Below are 18033 nucleotides of genomic sequence, written 5' to 3'. Positions count from 1 at the left end.
AGGTTGAAATTCTTGAACTGCCTGTACCTTTGCTCTGTCACACCCACCTTCATGGTCTTCAAAGGAGCCTTAGAAGGAAAATGTTACTTACCCTGTAAGCATCTGTTTGTGGCAATGAGTGCTGTAGATTCACATGCTGTGCATACTCCTGACATCTAGTGTTGTACTCGGATGTGTACAACCTACTTTGGTTCAAAGGTGTATTTTTGAGTCACATGGTACAGTTACTCCACTTATCTCTGGTAATGTACATGGGCATCAGCTCGATTGTTAAATTGGTCTTTCCGCAAAGCAGGCGAGGATGTAGATGTAGCATAAAAGTAGAAAAGAGATGACCATGCAGATTAAAGGTAAAAATATAACACCATCTGGAACAACCAAGACGAGAGGGGAGGAGGGGTGAGCACATGTAAAATCTGCAGCACCACATGTCATGAATATATAGTTTCTACCGGTCAGTGTAGTTTCACAGCTTGAAGACTTTCTGATCCTGCATTTGCCGAGTACCCTGTGTATCAGTGGTATCGGGGGGAAAAGCGTATGCAAATGTCTGACCAACTTATCCATAGCGCATTACCTTGTCACCGATGGTCTGGTTGTCTGAATGCGGAGTGTTAGCATTTTGGTGTGTTGCAACTAGGTCCATTTGTGGTGTACCCCACTTTCGGAATACTTTCTTTAATTCTTGTTGGTTGATCTCCCATTCGTGGGATGCTAACGTCTGCCTGCTGAGTCTTTCTGCTTCCCTTGGAGATGTATTTCTAGTAGGTCTATCCTCAGTGGAATGGCCCATGTCCAGATCTCCTGTGCTAGCCTCAATAGCGCTACTGATTGTGTTCCTCCTTGCTTGTTGATGTAGAACATGGTTGTGGTATTGTCTCTTTGGATAAACACCCTGGTTCCGTACAGCTCCTTCTGAAATGCTTTTAAGGCTAGAAACACTGTTTTTAGTTCTAGGTAGTTGATGTGCTTGACTGCATCCTGCAGCGACCTTAGCCCCCTCACCTTCAGTTTGTTCATGTGCCTGCCCCACCCCAGCTGGGAGGCGTCCGTTGTGATGGTCACTGATGGAGTTGGTTGTGTGAATGGTTTCCTTTGTGATATGTTTTCCTTGTTCCACCACGCTATTTCCCGATGCACTGCGTGTGTGACAACCAGTAGATCTTCCCAACTCCCAGTTGTCTGTGACCATTGCTGCTGTATCCATTCCTGGAATGGCCTCATGTGTAGTCGAATATTTTGGACTAGGGGAATGCATGATGCCATCATTCCCATCAGCTTCCTCACCGTCCTCACTGTCAGAACTTGCCACTTATGGTAATAACATGTTTCCTTCAGTATCACCAATGTTCTCTTCCTGCTGGGGAACACTTTGGCCTGTATGGTGTGGATCTCTGCCCCAAAGAATATCTTGATTTGTTCTGGTTCTGTTGACTATTTCTCCCAATAGATTGAGAAACCCAGTCTTGTCAGTGTTAGTATGACCTGCTGGATGTGTAGTTTGCATTGGCTGTACGAACTTGCCTTTACGAGCCAGTCATCAAGATAGGGCTATACGTGTATTCCTATCCTTCGTAGGTGTGCTGCGACAGCTTCTAGGCATTTTGTAAACACCCTTGGTGCGGATTTCAGGCCCAATGCCAGTACTGTGAACTGGTAGTGTCTTTGGTTGATCACAAACCTTAGTAGGCGCTGGTGTTTGTGGTTGATGGGGATGTGTAAGTATGCGTCCTTTAAATCTATAGTAGCCATGAAGTCCCCTTGCTGTATTTGTGGTGTTACCTCTTGTAGGGAAGTCATCTTGAATCTTTGAGTTCTTAGGAATTGGTTCAGGAACCTTAGACCTAGGATAGGTCTTACTATTTCATCCACCTTTGACACCAGTAAGTAAGTTGAGTAAACACCTTTGTTCCTTTGGTTTTGCCTCCTTGTTGAGCAGTTCTTGCGCCTCTAGAGCAAGAGCGAGAGCTCCTTTGCTGAGAGTGCCTTGCGTCTTGGTTTTCTGTTCGGAGGTTGTTTTTCTAACTCTATACAGTATCCGTATTATATGATGTTTAGTATCCATTTGTCCGATGTGACCGTCCTCCATTTCTGGATGAAGTCTCTTATTCTTGCCCTACCAGTGTTGAGTGTTCGAGGTACTGTTTGTCGTTTAACGTTCGGCTGCAGTGTTTCTTTATGTCTCTCCGCACACCCTGAGGTGTTGCTAGGGTGGGGGCCTGTTCCATGGTGGAGTCACTTGGTTGAGGGCTGTTGGCCTCCTCTTCATGTTTGTGTTCGTCCGTTTCCGCACCCTCTAAAGGACTGTCCCCGGGGCTGGTACTGCCAGTTCTGCTGCTTCTGGCCCTGCTGCTGCTGGCCTTGGTTGTTCCCTTGGTAGCCTTGCTAGAATGTTTGGTGCGAAGTGGTAGGCACGTTGCCTCCTCTACCACCCGGCATTCTCGTGGATGTGCCTCTTCTTATTACCCTGAACTGCAACGCTCCTATAGACCTTGATGTTTCATTGTCCTTCTTGAGCTGCGTCAACTTGTCGTCAACTGGCGTGCCGAACAGCTGCTTTCCATTAAAAGGTGTATTTAGGAAGTTACTTTGCACCTCTGGCTTCAATTCCGAAATTCTGAGCCATGCATGTCTTCTCGCGGTCACTCCTATTATTAGCCTGCTCGATGTTTCTGCAGCATCCAATGGCGATTTTAGGCATGTGTTTGCCATGTTCTTTCCTTCTTCTACCAGGTGAGCTGCTCTTCGTTGGGTCTGGTAGATGCTTTAGGAGCTGCCCCACTTCATCCCAGTGTTGGTACGCTTGCCTGTTGATCAGGGCGTGTGAGTTTGCGATGCGCCAATGTATTGCCGCATTTCTCTCCACCTTTCTCCCTGTGAGATCCATCCTCCTACTCTCCTTGTCTGGAGGTGGTCCGGCATTAGTGGGTACATTGGCTCTCTTCCTAGCCGTTGCTGCAATTATGGAGTCAGCTGGTACTGACCCTTGGATGTATGCAGGGTCCTTTGAAGAATGTTTGTACTTCTCAGTTCTAGGGGTCACAGCTTTGCATACTGCTGGCTCCTTAAAGGCCTCTCTTCCTTGATCCAGCACACTAGAGAGCATGGGCAGGAATTGGCTCCTAGTTTGTTGAGCCAGTAGAGTTTCCAGGAGGAAACATGCCTTGGGCTTCTCCTCCTCCATTTTCACTCCATAAGTCTGTGCAGCCTTTTGTACGACCATGTTGTAGATCCCTATGTCGTCTGGCGGCGAGGGCCTTGAAGGGTAAGTGTCTACTCCTTCTTCCAGCGATTCGGCATAGAGATCTTGCCATTCCATGTCTTGTGCCTCCGAGGACGTCGAGTCCTGGTAGGATTGCAGATCTTCGTCTCCTTCTCCCTCGAAATAGTAGTCTTCATCTCCCAGTTCCTCGATTGGTTTGGGTGTTTTCGGCGGTTCGCGTCTTCGTCGTCCCTTTCGACTTCAACCGTGGGTTTCTGCGGGATGGTGTATTGGCTCATCTTCTCGTCAAAGTCCTTTTTCCACTGTAGGATGCTCGCCATTTCGGCCTCGGGCCTCCTCTTCTTCCTCTCCATCTCGGCGGCATGTTCGGCATCGAGGGTAGGAGCGCTTCTCTTCAGAGCCGTCGACGACGGTCGGCCCTTCTTTTCTCGGCTATGAGGTGTCCTTTTCGAGGGCAACCTTCGACAAACTTTATTTTTTGAGGGCTTTCGCCGATTGGGAGTCCTTTTCGAAGGATCCGCTAAGTTGACTGTCCCAGGTAGCTGTTGCTTTCGTCGAGTGTTTCGGCGGCAGAGCTCCCTTCGAGGACTTAGCTTCACTTCTACGAGTGTCGCTCGGGGCTTTAGCTTCACCTTTTCGAGTGTCGCTTGAGTGTTTAGGGGTCGATGACCCCCTTACCTCCTTCGACGTCTTCTTATGGACCTCGATGACCGAGCAGTCCTCCGGTCCATTGGTGGTGAGGTCATCTCCACTGGAGAGACCCAAACCTCGGAGCGATGGAGGTGGCCCCTGCCCCTCCATGTTGTAGTTCACACTTCTCTGCCTCTCCCTTACTCTGAGGGTCTTGGGTGTAAACGCCGAGCAGATGTTGCAGTCTTTGCTGCTGTGGTCTAGCGGAAGGCAGAGGTTGCAGACTGGATGTTGATCCTTCTGGGCGTACTTGTGGTGGCAATTGGTGCAAAACTTGAACGGTGTTTTGTCCATCCCCGCACTCAGGGAGCCCCCTGCGAGCAAATTTTCAGTAGAACGTCGAGGTTTTGGTAGTAAACCTTCTACCTTGTCGATTCTCTGCGATTTTACTTGATTCCTCTTCCAAAGCTCTGGAACTCAATGGCAACGATCCAGACCCAACGGCGGAAAAAAGAATCAGAAGATGGCGACCAAAGGTGGGAGTTTCCGGAGGAAGCACGGCAACGTCACGAAAGACACCAAATGGTGGTATGTAGACGCCCACCTGGGCTACGGGGGAAAAAAAAAAAGAGAAAAAAAGACTACAATTCCGGACCCAACTACTAGATGGCGGAATAATGCACAGCATAGTGAATCCAGAAAGATTCACGCTGTAAAAGAGTTGCTTACAGGGTAACACTTTCCGTTTGAGGCTCCTTTCTTACGAGTGGAATGGGGTCTGGGAGGGACAGGCAGGGGTCTTTTGACTTTAGTTTTAGTCGATATACACCCAACTCTCCAGCTTGCAACACCTGCTTTAAAAAGAGCATACTCTTTGTGTGGTTTGGAGAAAGACAAAAAGAGGGCTTTGTTCTGTGAATGTCATAAATGAGCAATTTTTGAGATCCAAAGTAAGCAAAGCACGCTCCGCTGTGGACTCTGGATGTGGGAAGAGTACTACCACTTGCCACAGTAGACAGCTTCAACTGCTGTGTCCCTGTGCTGCGAAAAAGAGGCCAGTCAGCCGGCCGTTGGAGTCTCTTGGCTTGACTGGGCTCTGGAGAGAGCTTCTCCTTGAGCAGGAAACGGCAGGAACAGTCCCTTTCTTTGCTAACCACAGGTGCAGTCAGTATTGTAGTTGCATTTATATAGCGCTTACTACCCCATACGAAGTGTCAAATCGCTTTTTCGGCAAATAGCACGCTAAGGATTAGTGTTGAATTAGTATAGTGAAATATGAAAGTAATTTGAGTGGTGGATAGGTTCATCAGTTATTTGGTTTCAGAAGGATAACGGAGGGATAGAAGAGGGAAACATTTTTGCATTTATATAGCGCTGGTTACCCCTGATGGGGTGTTGAAGCAGTAGGATGCTGGCTCTCTAGATAGTGTACCAAATTCAGGTGCACTGTGCAGAGAGTCCCAGTATCAGTTATTAGTGTACAGGGGCTTGCTCTAGATATCCGAAGTGGCTATATTTGTGGTAGTGTGGTTGAGCAGCCTTAGGCTGATCAGAGGGGAGCGTTAGGCATGTGTTGCACACACAGAGTCAATAACAGACACACATAATAAGAAAATCTGACACCAATTTAGAAAAATAACAGATTTTTAGCTTCATTTAGACACCAAGATCTACGAGATCAGGTAAGTACTCTTAGAGTTAGCGATTTTCAAATACAGCTGTCAAATTTGAGGCATGAGCCTCGAGTGCGGTAATACTGTCGTAAGGGAGAAACATACACTGCATAGGTCACTAACAGGACTGTTCTTCTGGACTTAAGGTAAGTAAGAGCCAAGGTCCTTAGAACCACCAGCAGTTTTGGGTTACCTTCTCTGGTATGTCTGGGTGTAGAAGTGCTGGTCGCAAGGGCAACCTTGAACGCTACCTCTGAAGTCAATAGGGAAAAGTATCTAGAAGAAAAAGGCTACAAGTGGAAGCTGGAGGACTAATACGGCAGAACCCTAAGGGGGGCTCGACTCTTAGGGTCTTTGGAGCAAGGGTGCGCCATCCGTAGTCTCGGACGTGGGCTGTGGGGCTAGGGTGCAGAGGTGCTTTGCTCAGCGGGTCACTTGCGTTGGAGGCTCTCACTTTTGGGGTTGACCTGGATAAAACAGGAGAGCAGGGCTACTGTCAGTGATGGCCTCGCTACTGCTGAAGTCCCACATCGGTAGGTTGATATTGGCGGCATTGGTGTCTTGGCTGGACACTAAAAAAGCTATGCTTGTTGCAAGGGGTTCAGCACCTCAGGCATTTGTACAGGGCAGATCCTAGGGGTCCTGGTGTCTCCAAACTTGGTGGGGAGACCAAACAGACCTCCTGGAGCATGGGGACCTCCTCCTGACAGCTGCAGCATCGGTGGACACAGTGGTTAGAAGATCAGTGAACCGGACGTTGCAGTCAGTGCCTACAGGTGACAGGGAAGTGGTTCCTCCACTTCAAGGGAGATGCTGGCAGCCCTCCGAGGCTTTTGGAGGGTGCACAGCTGCAGGACGAGTCAGATCTTAGCAATGGTCGAGATAGGAGCAGGCAGGCAGTGTTTGGCACCAAGCCCGCAGCTAGTTCTTGCGCTTTTGGCTCTTCTTTGTCTGTTGTGTTCTTGGGTCAGGTGAATCTGGGTTCCTCGTGTAGGGCAACCTTACTACTGAATTTAGGGACATTAAGGGGAGTGAAGTGTAGCAGGCACTGGGCTACTTACCCTTGGGGTCACTATCCCCCCTATATGACCACTTCCAGTGAGGAGTGGGCATAACCCTCTTCCAGAGTTCCTAATTCCATCCAAAACAAAATGATGGAACCCTTCCTACGTGGAGCACATCAGGCAGGCCACTTAGGGGTGTGACTAGCCTGGTCGTGCAACACGCCAACTTGCATAGCTAAATTCCCGCCTGTCCTGGTGCCAAATGGGCCTCAAACCAAGGGGTAGCATCTCCCAGGTGTGGAGGAAGCATGGGTCGCATATCAAAGGCGGCATGGGCTTTGAAGTCCCTGGCCTCGGTATGCAGATTCACTAGTCATCCTGCTGTAGGAGGTGAGAACACCTTCCAGAAGAGCAAGCACGGTTTGTGGCCTCCGAGAGCATGGGCTCTCACCTTCAGGGATTAGAATCGTGTCTGTGGTGGCAAGCTGGTCGATACCAGTCAGCCAGCACACTATAGGAGGAAAATGCTACTTACCAGTATGCATCTGTTCTTGGCATGTAGAGCTGCAGAGTCTCACACTGTGCAATTAGATTGCCACCTGGTGTTGGGCTCGGATGATTGCATGTTGTCGTGTTGGAAGAAGTCTTTGTAGTCACGAGATAGGTGACTCCTCCCTTGGACGATAGTGCGCATGGGCATCGACTCAATCCTTAGATTGTTTTTCGCCATAATGGGAAATGGAGTTAGTAGAAATAGAAAAAGAGATGTCCATGTGTGTGTATGTAATTAAGATAGAACTGGAACAGATACAGACCCCGGGGAGGCGGGTGGGCGTGGGACTCTGCAGCTCTACATGCCAAGAACAGATGCATACTGGTAAGTAGCATTTTCCGTTCCAGGCATATGAGCTGCAGATCTCACACTGTGCATCGATTGTACAGCAGTGTCTCCCCTAGCGGTGGTCACCTGTATCTATTGCAGTAGTTTGAAAGAGAGTTTTGAGGACAGCTTGGCCTACTGCAGCTTGCTGCTTGGCTTGTACATCAATCACTCCAAACTGCGGACCCGAACCCAGAAGTCCGCCAGCACTATCCCCCCTGACCTCGTAGACACCACCTACTACACCTCTACCACCAGTACCCCAGTAAATGGCCCACCTGCTGTTAACGCACGCCACTCCCCAAGGACAGTCACGAATATCCCCACCGCACATACCAGTAGCCCCTCCAACATGACACTTCTTATCCCCACACACACCCCCTCCATCCCTCTCCCCTCGGACAGATCATCCCCCACCCACAACACTCCACCATTTGAACAAGCCACCGCCCAAAGTTTATCCACCCCCTCCCATCTCCCCCTCGACAGACACCTCTCCCTCCCCATCTCTCTCTCCACTCCCACCCACGTGTCTCTCACACCCGACACAACAACTCCCACCCACAGCACGCCTACATCTGCACACACCATCACTCGGAGTTTATCCACCCAACCACCCCATCCCCCCCATGGCAGACACCTCTCCCTTCCCCGCTCCCTCCCCACTCCCACTCATAACGTCATCCCCCTCCCAACACAAGATACAGAACATACCTCCTCACTTACCCTATCACCCCCCTCTCTCCCACCTCCTATTCTTAGCCCTCACTACCCTCCTGTCTCCCCCACTGTCTTCAACCTTCACTCACTCTTCTACTCACCTGTACCGTCTCCCACTGAAGTCACTATCTATGCTTCCCACCCTCCGCCTGCCTCACCTTCACCACTCACACCCCTCGCCCACAAACACGTCCACACCTTGAATACCATCCCACCCATTAGCACCGCGGAACACCTCATCAACCCTCCTGACTTGACCTTATCCACACTCCAACAAGTCAAGGAGGAAATTTTACAAATCAAAAAAGACATCCACGCAATCAAAGACCTTCTCTCCTCACAGCCCAGTCTACCTCCCACCATCCCATTACCCTACAAACGACGCACCCTTCCTACATACACTCGCCCCCGACGACACCAGCAATGGTCCACTATCCCCGTTCGCAATAACTCCCACCGCCCCCGTCGTGTTCTCAGCCCCCTGTCGGACCTCGACCTTTGCTCTCTCCTACGCTCTTATGGCCCAGGTCCGGTAAAAGGTTTTTCCAATTCGCACATCCCCATACCCACAATTCCCACAAACGCTCTGAGGCTCCCAACACTCAACAACAGAGGCTCCGTCCCTAACAACCTCAGGAAAGTTCCCCTCACACTAGAAAGCTCGACCACCCTCCTCTCTCCCAAACTCAAATGCATCCTACTAAACTGCAGATCGGCCCAGAGACATTCCTCCGACATCGCGGATCTTGTCTCAAATAGGGAGCTAGACCTAGCCTTTCTAACGGAAACGTGGCTCACTGAAGCCTCTACCCCGATTATGGACATACTAGTCCCCCCCAACTATCACATCATTAGGCTGGACAGGTCTCCTGGCAAGACGGGCGGGGGAATTGCATGCATTGTTAAGAGCAACCTCTCCGTTACTCAAGTCACCTCACCCTCCCTCTCCTCCTGTGAACTCCTCTGCCTAGACATCATCAGTGAGGGCAAACAAGTATGTACTCTACATCTCATTTATCACCCGCCTGGTGACAATCTCATATTCACCCAACAAGTCATGGACCTGATCACTTCCAACGCCGGTCGGCAGACCACTCAAGTCTACCTGGGTGACTTCAATCTCCACTGGAACGATCAGAAAGACACTTCAGTGAATAGTCTAAAAACTTTCCTCAATGCGCTTGACCTCACCCAATTATGCGATAAACCAACACACGACAGAGGCGCGATACTCGATCTCATCATTGCCAAAGAGAACACTATTCAACTGGAAGCGATTCTACCCTGCGATTGGTCAGATCACCGCATTATCACCTTCTTTATCAACGAAAAAGTTAAACCTAACCCTACTCAACCAATCAAATCCAAAACATGGAAAAGGGATTTGAAGAATCTTAACCCCTCCACCCTACCTCCCCACATCGGCAACCTCCTCCTTCCCCCTTCAGGTGCCTCAGATGTTCAATCACTGACTGACCACTACCTTGACTCTATGAATACAATAGTCAATGAAGTCGCCCCTCTGCAACTGAAGAGAGTCTCCACCAAAATTTCTAACCCCTGGTATGATGACAGTCTCAATGACGAAAGGCGTAATATGCGAATGGCAGAGCGCACCTGGAGATCGGACCCTTCAGCACTGCATCTCAAAAAGCTCAAGAACAAGAGAAATGCCTACTTTAGGAAAATAAAGCGCACAAAGTCGGACTTCTTCAGCCGCCAGTTGGACCAAGCGAAGAATAGGCCAAGAAAACTGTTCGAGCTAATCAAGACCCAAACAAAGGCACAACCCACACAATCAAATAGCACAACAAATGACACTCCACACTGTGAAGCCTTCTCTGCTTTCTTTAAACATAAGACTGACAACATAAGAAATGACCTCATCATGGATGTAAATCGATACTCCAACTACACCAGAATGGCTGACACTCAACCTAAAAACAAGGCATCCTGGCAGTACTTCGACACCTACTCGGAAGAAGCTATACACAAACTGCTCTGCACTTTGAAGCCCTCTAATCACCTCACAGACCCTCTACCTGCTAATGCTGTAAAAGACTTTATCCCCTTTCTCCTCCCTCTCTGGACCAAGATCATTAACAGCTCTTTGCAACAAGGACACATTCCAGACTCCCTTAAGGTGGGGCAAGTCACGCCTATACTCAAGAAACCTACAGCTGATCCGTCTGACCTAAACAATTATCGGCCCATCACCAATATCCCCACCCTGGCCAAACTGTTGGAGAAATGTGTCCAACTCCAACTAACAAAACACATTGATCAATTTGACCTCCTCAACCCTCATCAATCAGGTTTCAGAGCGAAACATAGCACGGAAACAGCTATGACACACATAATTGATGACGCCCTCCAAATTCTGGATCGTAATGAGTCCTGCCTCCTCATCCTTCTTGATCTCTCGTCAGCATTTGACACGGTCAAACATGAGAACTTGTTGGAGCTGCTAAGTACTAGGATGGGGCTATCGGGAACTGTTCTCAAATGGTTTTCGTCTTTCCTTCACAACCGGTCTCAGAGGTTCAAGATCGACAATGTACTATCTACACCTGTGCCTGCAGATCTAGGGGTTCCACAAGGATCCACCCTCTCTCCTACACTGTTCAACCTCGTTATGGAACCCCTCGCCACCTTGCTTCAAGCATCCAATGTTCAATTCCATATGTACGCTGATGACACACAACTCTACCTAAAGTTACAGTCCCCGGAAGATATCAAACAGCTGAATTCCACGCTTATTAACACCCAATCCTGGCTGGCCGATAATCACCTCAAACTGAATGCTCTAAAAACTGAGTTCCTACTCATCTCACCTCCGGCGAAAATCTCCACCACCCAAACCTGGCTCAACAACCTAACAGCACTCAATGTCCAACCTACCATCGTGGACTCGGCGAAATCCCTAGGCATCACACTCGACGCCAAGCTCGACATGCAGCAGCACGTCAGCAAAGCCACAAAAGCAGCTAATTTCCAAATTAACACGCTGAGGAAAATTAAACCCTTCCTCCCGGCCAAAGACTTCCAAACTGCTGTACAAGCTCTAGTCATCCCTCGAATAGACTACGGAATTGCGACCCTCAGCGGTCTCCCACAATCCACAACAGCACCCTTAAGAGCCTCCCTGAACGCTGCCGCGAGACTCATTACTGGCTCTAGAAAGCACTCGCACATATCCCCAGACCTAAAGTCTCTAAAATGGCTGCCTTTTGAAGCCAGAATACAGCTAAAAATTGCAACTATGACACACGCGGCCGTGCACCACAAGGCACCCAACTACCTCGCTCAAAAGCTGTCTATATCAGGAGGTTCGAGATCCAATAGGAGTGCTAAAAATCTACTCCTGAAACCTCGTAGATTTCGGAAAGCGAAAACTTACAAACGCTCCTTCTCTGGAATGGCACCCAGGATCTGGAATGCGCTCCCTCCTGAAACAAGGCTAATCACCTCCACTGCACTCTTCAAGAAAGAGGTGAAAACAATGCTTCTGGCCAAGATCTCCTGATCGCTACAGATGTTGGGTCAGAGACTCTGCATTGCTTGTACCGCTGCTCTGCCTATCCCCTGGCACTATACTTGACTTGTTGGGGGCACTATTACGCTACTCTCTTACTACCGACCAAGATCCATTGTAGTCGGATCAATGACCTGTGCTGCTCTATACTACTCCCTTACCTTATCATATATGGATTGGTTTTATGTTTGTTTTTATCATCCATGTTATTACCATGTTACTTACCATGTTATTACCATGTTATTACCATGTTACCATGTTATTTACCTGATCATATATGGATTGGTTTTATGTTTGTTCTTATCATCCATGTTATTACCATGTCACTGACTATTATACTGTTCCCATTATCTCTGTTTACTCCTATTGCCCCTCCCTGTCTTTGTGAAGCGCTCTGATATCTGTAAGGATCCTGTTCGCGCTATATAAAACTTTGAATAAATTAAATAAATAAATAAATACAGTAGTGTTTAGTGAAGGTGTGTGTTGTAGAACATGTTGCTGCCTTGTAGATGTCTTCTAGGGGAATCTTCCCTAATAAAGCCATGGAGGCTCCTAGTTTGCGTGTGGAGAAACTGTTAATGTACGTTTTGCTTTGTGATAGCATATTTGTATACATTTTACAATCCACCTTGCAATTCCAGCTTTAGAGATGGGGTTGCCTTTATGTGGTGGATTGAAAGCTACAAACAGTTGCTTTGTTTTACGAAAGGATTTGGTCCTATCAATGTAATAGAGAACAGCTCTTTTTACAACTAGTGTGCGTAGAGCTCTTATTGCTACAGAGTCTGGGTTTTGAAAAAAACACTGACAACTCGATTGATTTAGATGAAAGGGAGTAATTACTTTAGGAAGGAATTTGGGATTAGTTCGTAGAACCACCTTGTTACGGTGTAATTGTAAAAAAGGTTCTCGTATAGTGAAAGCTTGAATCTCACTAACTCTCCTAAGAGAGGTAATAGCAATAAGGAAAGTTGTTTTCCATGTAAGGAATTGCAGTTCAGCCTAGTAAGAACAATGTTTAGGTTCCACACTGGAGAGGGTGGTAAGCTAGGAGGATGTTCCATGAATGCTTTGATTGCAGGAACTCTAAATAACGACTGTGTTGTCTATTTTGTAGATATGTTGCAATGGCTGCAAGATGTAAACGTATAGATGAATATGCTAGTTTACATCTTTGTAAATGGAGAAGGTAACAGATGATATTCTGTATGGAAGCATCTAGAGCAGTGGTTCCCAAACTTTTGACTCCTGAGGACCCCCACTGAATCACTACTGGAAGCCGGGGACCCCCAAGCAGTTTGTACAATATACATAAAAAAAATTAAAACAGTAATTCGCAAAAAATGCACAAAACAGGAGACACCAAGCAAATACTCAAATTACTAAAGCGTTTATTATTTTATATTGAAAACATATGCAAAAATCGAAACATTTCAATGGGACGGATGGTGCTGCATCTCGGCAACTAACTTTTAATGTTTGGTTTTATTTCGGAAAGATGAATCCTCGTGTATAATTTTACGTTTTCCAAACGATTTCTATATTTATTTTTTAGATTAATAAGATCTGAGAAAGCTTTTTCACATAAATATGTGGTGGAGAAAGGAAGTAAAACCTTAACCTCAATACAGAGATCTGGGCCTAAATCCAATGTTTCTTTGCTCCCCATGCCATTCCAGTTTAGACCTGGCCATATGCAAATCAGTCCTGACTGTGCGCCCAATGGGAACCGTCCAGCTCGAACTGCCAAGCCAGGTCCACCCTGGTCTGGAAACAAGCATCCTAGGACCGGTTTCGTGGTTTCACCCTTCATAAGCCAGGATGAAAGCTTGACAACAAATATAATTCACCCAAAGGCTTATGGAAAGTGGGCAAACGGACAACAGCGTGAAAACCCTACTGCTGATCCCAGCTGCATCTATTTTTACCTGCCTGCCAAGTAACGGTAAATGACACTCTGTACATATGCCTTTCCCCCGCAGAAGCCATAGGCGCAAAAGAAAATTTAATTCAGCCCTGATGCTGCTTTTTCTTGCTGTAGGTGAGAAGCCATGCCAGCAATGACGCACCTTCATCTTCTTGAGATCAGACACTGATTTTGTGTAATGCAGCGTATTAAGTTATTTTAAGTGCATTTGTACACCCGTAAGTGAGCAAAATACAAGCAATACAGATTAGTAAACCGGATGACAGTTCTCCAGTCGTAACATGAGGGGGCATATTTACAATAAGTGGCGCATCCCTGCAAAACAGCAGGGATGCGCCACTTATTGTGCCGCCATGCCTACGCCAACATGGTTGCGCTGCCTTTACAATGCGGCGCACCATGGGGCAAAAACGGCACAGATGCGTTTCTCATCTGTGCCGTAAAAGTGTCGCATTGCTGGAGTTGCGTCGCAAGCGCGTCGCAGCTCCAGCAAAGCTCTGGGGGCCCTATCTTGTTAATGCTGCGTCAATCCTTACGCCTGCTTCAAGCAGGCGCAGGGGTTTGACGCAGCAGGGGCACCAAAATGACTGAATGAAATCTTGTAGATTTCACTCAGCCACTTTCTTCAAGGGGGCATTACTGTGCCGGAACACCCCCCTGCCCCCCCACCCGCGCAGGAACGCCTCCTTCTTGCGCAGAGCTTTAAACCGTGACGCATCTGGAAGATGGTTGTAAATACCCCGCACCATGGCGCATCTTTTGCGCCGCCGCTGCGTCACAAAAGTGAGACACCGGCTGCGCAAAAGCGGCGCAAGAGGCTTGTAAATATGCCCCGAGGTACTTAATTCATTATGGCAGACAAAGCACTTGGCATTAGTGGCAGGCTTTTAGTTTCTCTCTATTCAAGGAGCAGCATTCATGTTTTTATTTCATGAACTATGAATGACAATTATTCAGGAAAGGCAAATCTACCTCAGTGACTGAGTCACCAATAGCGTTCAAAATAAAAAATATGCGCGCTGCCCTTTGAAGTCATGGGTTCCATTTAATGGGTGATAGGGCGGGGTGGAGCAGGAGGTAGATCGATAAGACCCTTTTAAGTGTGTTTATTAAGACGCACTTCTAGAAAAAGCAACTTGGATTTTTATAGCGTTGTTCACTTTCACTTTGATGAGGCGGATCACATAAAAATGAAACACTTTTTTAATGTGTGCGTTCGCTTTAAACTTATGCATATGTCATCAAGGCAGGTTTGTGTATCCTGCGAGGGAATGTACTTTAGTTTATGAAGGGATGACAATCACGCTGTAACTGCTTTGGGTAAATATGGTTTTCAGAATGGGGCATACACACAAAGATTGTATAATGTGCCATGAATAAACCGTGTTAAAATTCAATAATTTGGACTATACTTCTCGAGTACAGCTACACTTTACATGAAACCAACCCTGACGGCAGAAATGAACCTCACATATAACAAGCCGATCGCTCATCACATGTTTAGAATCAAACATATAACAAGGCTGCTGCTAATTCCCCTTGTGTAGCCGTAAAACACTCATGTGTTTATCTTTGATTTCCAGGGTGCCCTCCTGCCGGCCGAGGTGCCTAATGCTGCTCTGCCTTGTACTCTGCATTCAATGCAGAAAGTGGAGAGGGGACTTTGCGATGCAAAACGCCCGGGGGCTAGTATAAACACAAGGGGACGCGCACTGCTGTGTGAGCGCGACTGAAAGGCAGGCAGGCAGAATCAAATAATACATTAAGGCTAATCACCCTTCAGCTTGCGCCTAAAGCTGAAGGGTGATTGGCCAGATTTTTTTGTGGTCTTGCTGCGTCTGAGCTGTCATTCACAGCTCTTGTGCGTTTTGTTTTTCTATGACCTTATAAGGAAGGCACCCGAGTCCTGCGGACCCCCTGGGAATGTGTCACGGACCCCTGGGGGTCCGCGGACCACAGTTTGGGAAACGCTGATCTAGAGGATCAATTTGATTATTAGTGCAGTAACGAATATGCTACTTACCAGTATGCATCTGTTCTTGGCATGTAGGGCTGCTGACATTCATATCTGTGCATAGATCGCCGCCTAGTGTTGGGTCCGGATGATTGCACTTTGTTGTCCTGGAAGAGTCTTGGAAGTATCACGAGATAGGTGGCTCCTTCCCTGGACTACAGTGCGCATGGGCATCCCCTCCATCCTCAGATTGTTTTTCGCCATTGTGGCAGAGATGGGGTGTAATACAGTGAATGATGTACATGCTACATAGAAATTCTGAATGCTACAGCTGCTACAGGCGCCGGGGAGGAGGGTGGGCGATATGAATGCCAGCAGCCCTACATGCCAAGAACAGATGCATACTGGTAAGTAGCATATTCGGTTCGAGGCATGTGGGCTGCTGAATTCATATCTGTGCATAGATTATATAGCAGTCCCTCCAGTTAGCGGCGGCTGCCCGTGCCAGCTGCAGCAGTCTGAAAAAGAGTTTTGAGAACAGCCTGTCCTACAGCTGCCTGCTGTTTAGAATGCACATCTACGCAGTAGTGTTTTGTAAATGTATGTATAGTGGACCATGTGGTTGCCTTACATCTCTTCTAAAGGAATATTCCCAAGGAAAGCCATGGATGCTCCTAACTTACGTGTGGTGTGTGCTCTTGGAGGAATGGTTAGTGTGCGTTTAGCTTTTGCATAGCAAATCTGTATACACTTAACAATCCATCTGGCTATTCCTGCTTTGGAAATGGGGTTGCCTTTGTGCTGTGGAGAAAAGGCAACAAACAGTTGTTTTGTTTTCCTGAAATCCTGTGTTCGGTCTATATAGTACATGAGAGCCCTCTTGACATCTAATGTGTGTAGAGATCTCTCTGTGACATTTTCCGGATTAGGATAGAAAACCGGCAGTTCTATGGTTTGGTTCATGTGAAACTGCGAAATCACCTTAGGCATGAATGTAGGGTTGGTGCGTAGTACAACTCTATTTGCGTGGACCTGTATGAATGGCTCTTGAATGGTTAGTGCCTGGAGTTCACAAACTCTTCTCAGTGAGGTAATGGCTACTAGGAAAGCAACTTTCCAGGTCACAAATTGAATCTCACAAGAGTGTAGAGGCTCAAAAGGTGGTCCCATCAGTCTGGTGAGGACCACATTCAGGTTCCAGACTGGTGAAGGCGGGTGTCTGGGAGGGATCACTCTTTTAAGGCCCTCCATAAAAGCTTTAATGGCAGGTACTCTGAATAGTGAGAGGTGCTGCCTGTTCTGAAGATAATCTGCTATTGCGGATAAATGTATACGAATGGAACTGTACACTAGATTACATCTGTATAAATGCAACAAATAACAGATAATGTTTTGAATTGATGCATCCAGTGGGTTAATGTCATTATTGTTACAATATATGACAAACCTTTTCCATTTAGCCGCATGGCATGCTCTGGTTGTGGGTCGTCTTGCCTCCTTGATGATATTCATACATTCTGGCGGCAAGTTGAGGTAGCCAAATTCTAAGACTTCAGGAGCCAGATCGCCAGGTTGAGCTGTTGCGGATCTGGATGCTGAATGTCGCCATGGCTCTGCGTCAAAAGCCTGGGCGTGAGGTGCAGCCTTTGATGCGGTACCACGGAGAGTTCTAGAAACGTGGTGTACCATGGTTGGCGTGCCCACGTTGGAGCAACCAGGATGAGTGTCATCGAGTGTTGCTTCAGCTTGCGTGCCACCAGTGGTATTAGAGGTGCTGGTGGAAAAGCGTAAACAAATCTGCCGGACCAGTTCATCCATATCGCATTGCCCTGTGACTGCGGATGTGGGAACCTGACGGCGAAGCTTTGGCATTTTGCGTTTTCCCTTGTGGCGAACAGGTCTATCTGTGGATGACCCCACTGCTGGAAGTACAGTTGGAGTACTGATGGGTGTATCTCCCACTCGTGCATTTGGTGGCTGCGTCTGCTGAGCAGATCCGCCATCTGGTTGTCCTTGCCCGGGAGGTGTTCCGCCATGAGGAAGATGTTCCTCTGAATGGCCCACTTCCACATGCTCTGAGCCAGATGAGACAACTGTGGAGAGTGCGTCCCTCCCTGCTTCTGTATGTAGTACATGGCAGTCATGTTGTCCGTCCGGATCAACACGACCTTGTTGCACAGATGTACTTTGAAAGCTTTCATTGCCATGAAGATTGCCATCAACTCCAGAAGGTTGATGTGCATCTTCTTTTGCTGTGCTGTCCATAGTCCCTGCACTGTGTAGTGGAGTACATGAGCTCCCCCATCCCTAGAGAGATGAGTCCGTCGTCAGTATAATCTGTGGCACAGGCTCCTGGAACAGTCGGCCCTTGCAAAGGTTTTGTGGGTTCCACCAATGCAGAGTTGTACGCCCGACCGCTCACCAACACTAGGTCTGTCAACTGTCCTTGAGCCTGATTCCACTGACGTGCCAAGCACTCCTGAA

General features: G+C 47.7%; 1 protein-coding gene across 2 annotated transcripts in view; it reads right to left on the bottom strand.

Annotated features, from left to right (window-relative positions):
* The window catches only part of CIC (capicua transcriptional repressor), a 445344-nt gene that overhangs the window by 231735 nt on the left and 195576 nt on the right, over positions 1 to 18033 (bottom strand). The window lies entirely within an intron of this gene.

Source organism: Lissotriton vulgaris, chromosome 7 (assembly GCF_964263255.1).
Source record: "Lissotriton vulgaris chromosome 7, aLisVul1.2, whole genome shotgun sequence".
NCBI classification, from domain to species: Eukaryota; Metazoa; Chordata; class Amphibia; order Caudata; family Salamandridae; genus Lissotriton; species Lissotriton vulgaris.
Note: the sequence above shows the minus strand (reverse complement) of the source record. Positions and strands in the feature narration are given on the sequence as shown.